Raw genomic sequence first — 3978 nt, 5'->3', positions numbered from 1 at the left:
GTCGCTAGCAAAATGTGTGATAACCGACTGGGGCCGTCCCTTTTATAGATTCGCCTTCGGGTCCAAGTTCGGCTTTTCGACCCGAACATTCACGTCTATCGCCCACACGTTCTGAATGAAAACCCTTTCGACTACCTCCAAACGCGTCGCCTGTCCTCAAAAACCCCAACCCACCCAACGGAGCGGAAGAGCTTCATTGAGCAGTTTTCCACCTGAACCTTCCTGAACTGGCCGGCACACACACCACTTGAGCAAAAAACCATCCGGGCGCTCGGTTTTCATCAATGAACCACACACCAGCTCGATGTGTGAAAGCTCCGGATCGAGCCTCCCATTGGACGGATGATGACCGACCGAACGTGCCGGTGCCCGAACGTAAAAGCTCCCCGGCAGAAAAATTGTGGTTCCTGCGCAGAACTCCGGTCGTTCGCTAGCTGTGACGTAGCCATTCCCAATCCATCCGGTTGTGGTGGCCGGCAAGGCGGCAAGGAACAACAGCCGTGTGTTATTCCGCAGCAGCAGTAGGACGTGTGCTATTTTTAGATCAGAGCTATATTGCGTCGCGTCCGAGGCACCACACCAACAGCGAGAGAAAGCTTCTCCCGTTACCCATTCCATTCCGTTTCAGCCATCCGTGAAAGAAAAGCGCGGCGGCAACAGTGGGGATGGCCCTTGCAGCCCGTTCCGTTTTTCCAAAGTAGAGGAAACGACGACGACGACAACAACAGCAAAAGCAACTACGGCGTAAACTTGCAGTTGTTGATAGTATGAAGGGAAAATAGAAAATGGTTCATAAAAATAACAAAATCATCATAAAAGAGCCTGATTATCTTACATGTTAACTATTTGGATATATTGTTATAACATACGGAAATAAAAAATGTGCGATAAACACTCGAAATTTTATAAAAAAATAAAAGTTTTTCTAGTCAGTATACCCTTGAATTTTCAAAATTTTCTACTCCATGGGAATGTTTATCAAACAAAAGAAGTTTTTGAATTGTCGTTTTGGTAAGATATTTAAAATGCATTAAAATTTTTCATTTAAACTTTTAAATGTTAAACCTAAAAAAACCCCATTTAATATATTATAAATTATTAAACGAAGGGATTCAATATCTTTTTTATGTAATTACTTTCAAATAAATTACGATTAAAATGATACACTTTTCATTGCAAGTCCAGATTATGACAGAAAGCATATCATACACCATTCTGTTTATTAAAAAAAGTTATTAGGTGATTTGCCAATCGTTGCACAGCTAAGCACATAATTTTGATCACATTTTCATATGTGATGAAAGAAATTAGAGAAACATGAACTATCAAAGAACGAAAGAACATAAGCCGTAAATATCATGAAAATTTCGAAAAAGATACAACGGCTCACCGACAGGACTCGAACCTGCAATCTCCGCTTCGGTACAACGGCGCGTTAGCCAATTCCACCACGGTGAACGTGATGGAACCGGCGAACACGAGCAATCGAGCTCTGCCGATCAACTGCTGGACCTTCTATCGAAACACCATGTATATCCCGCATGTGATCTTTCCCTCTATTGATCTCTCTTGCGATTTCATAACATCAGTATTGATTTCAACAGAGCAACACCTCCCTGTGTAACTGGTCTGCTCGGAACCTTGAGCGGCACTGATTACTTCTTCATCTGACCGTAAGTTGCGGCAAACCCGAAGCAATCGACCATGTGCTCGCTCGGCTAAAATCCCGAGTCGATGGGTGGGGTTAGAGAAACAAGAGAGATCAATAGAGGGAAAGATCACATGCGGGATATACATGGTGTTTCGATAGAAGGTCCAGCAGTTGATCGGCAGAGCTCGATTGCTCGTGTTCGCCGGTTCCATCACGTTCACCGTGGTGGAATTGGCTAACGCGCCGTTGTACCGAAGCGGAGATTGCAGGTTCGAGTCCTGTCGGTGAGCCGTTGTATCTTTTTCTAAATTTTCATGAAATTTACGGCTTATGTTCTTTCGTTCTTTGATAGTTCATGTTTCTCTAATTTCTTTCATCACATATGAAAATGTGATCATTTTCAGGTACAAAGATGTACAGTTGCGTTCAAAAAAGAATGAAATCGCATGAAGCTGCGCACCAACTTCCAACTTTGACAAGCTGCCATTTCTTTCTCGGTTTATATTTTTTCATGAAAATTTGACACAATCTAGTTCAACTATCCAACTGACACTCCTCAAAATTTGAAATCTTTTCAATGACGAGAAACAAAGATACAGCTTTTCCCGCGAAAAAAGGAAATTTGGAATTGCTTCACTAAATTTGCTGTATCTTTGACAATTTTCATTGAAAAATCTTGAAATTTGGCCCAAAGATGTAAAAATGTTTGATCTAATATCAGGCCAAGTTTTGTCAAAATAGATGAACGTGATCAAAAATGGTTCCGGGTTGAAGATGAGGTTCATTATCGCCAAGCAGACGATTTCATTCTTTTTTGGGCGGATGTTAGTATGGAAAACATCGTAATCCATGTACTCTTGGTTTTTTCTTTCACAAAACCAACATTTATTACAAAGAATGTTGTAAATTGATAGAATTTCATCCTTGCTTTGTTTAGAAATAGAAATTGTTCCAACAGAGCCGGTATTGAAACAAAAGAGCGAATAGAATATTCGCTTTAATTGTGGATCTAATTTGTTTATCGGTATAATTAGCAGGTCATTTATGAAACTCCCTTTCTCTTATTTTGAACCCTGTTGAAACATTTTCTCTTTCGAAGTATGAATACAGTTTTTAGCAATTTACAAAATTTTTTGTGATAACTTTTGGTTTTGTGAAAGAGAAAACCAAGAATGTATGGATTACGATGTTTTCCATACAAACATCCGTTCAAAAAAGAATGAAATCGTCTGCTTGGCGATAATGAACCTCATTTTCAATCCAGCACCATTTTTGATCACGTTCATCGATTTTGACAAAACTTGGCCCGATATTAGATCAAACATTTTTACATCTTTGGGCCGAATTTCAAAATTTTTCAATGAAAATTGTCAAAGATACAGCAAATTTGGTGAAGCAATTCCAAATTTCCCTTTTTTACGGAAAAAGTTGTATCTTTGTTTCTCGTCATTGAAAAGACTTCAAATTTTGTGGAGTGTCAGTTGGATAGTTGAACTAGATTGTGTTAAATTTTCATGAAAAAATATAAACCGAGAGAGAAATGGCAGCTTGTCAAAGTTGGAAGTGGGTGCGCAGCTCCATGCGATTTCATTCTTTTTTGAACGCAACTGTACCAAGCGATTTCATAACATCAGTATTGACATAATTTTGATTTTTATGTCGTATTTTTGTCATTTCAACCGAATTCACAGGATCTTTTTGTCCATTGCACTCACACGGGATTTGTCAACAAGTTCAAAAAATTAGAGTGTTCGCAAAAAGTCACAATAAAAATTATAACAGCTTGTCTGTGTAAAATAGTTGCACAGGCAAATTTTATGTCGTGTCTTATGTTGTTCGATTTTTTCCAATGGTTGTACATTTTAAAAACCTTCTTAAGGTTCAGCCACCATATGGTCAAAGAGGCTGATATTTGTTACGAAAGCTCATTATGAGAATTTTTAGTTCACATGCAATCCAATTTGGAGACGGCCCTTTTGAAGAGAGTCTTCCGTATAAACCATATAAATTTTGACTAAAAATCTAAAAAAAAAACACGTAGCCACCGGTTTCAGAGTCTAGTATTTATTACACGTTAAATTTTCTCAGAAATTCAAATCTGCTTCTGAATTTAAGCCAGAGCGGAGCCATCTCAGTGGAGTGTTATTTGACCTTATTTGCCCAGTATTGAACTTTTTTTCTCTATAGTTCTACCAACATAAAATTTCATTTTATTGAAATTCCATTGAATGAACAAATTGTTTTAAAGCCTAATTTTAAGTGCCTATTTACAGGTGATAAGATAAAAGGACGCGATCTATTGTACCCCCCTTTACCCCTATGAATAA

The sequence above is a fragment of the Uranotaenia lowii genome, chromosome 2 (assembly GCF_029784155.1).
Source record: "Uranotaenia lowii strain MFRU-FL chromosome 2, ASM2978415v1, whole genome shotgun sequence".
NCBI lineage: Eukaryota > Metazoa > Arthropoda > Insecta > Diptera > Culicidae > Uranotaenia > Uranotaenia lowii.
The sequence above is the reverse complement of the archived record's forward strand: the minus strand, read 5'-3'. Positions refer to the sequence as shown.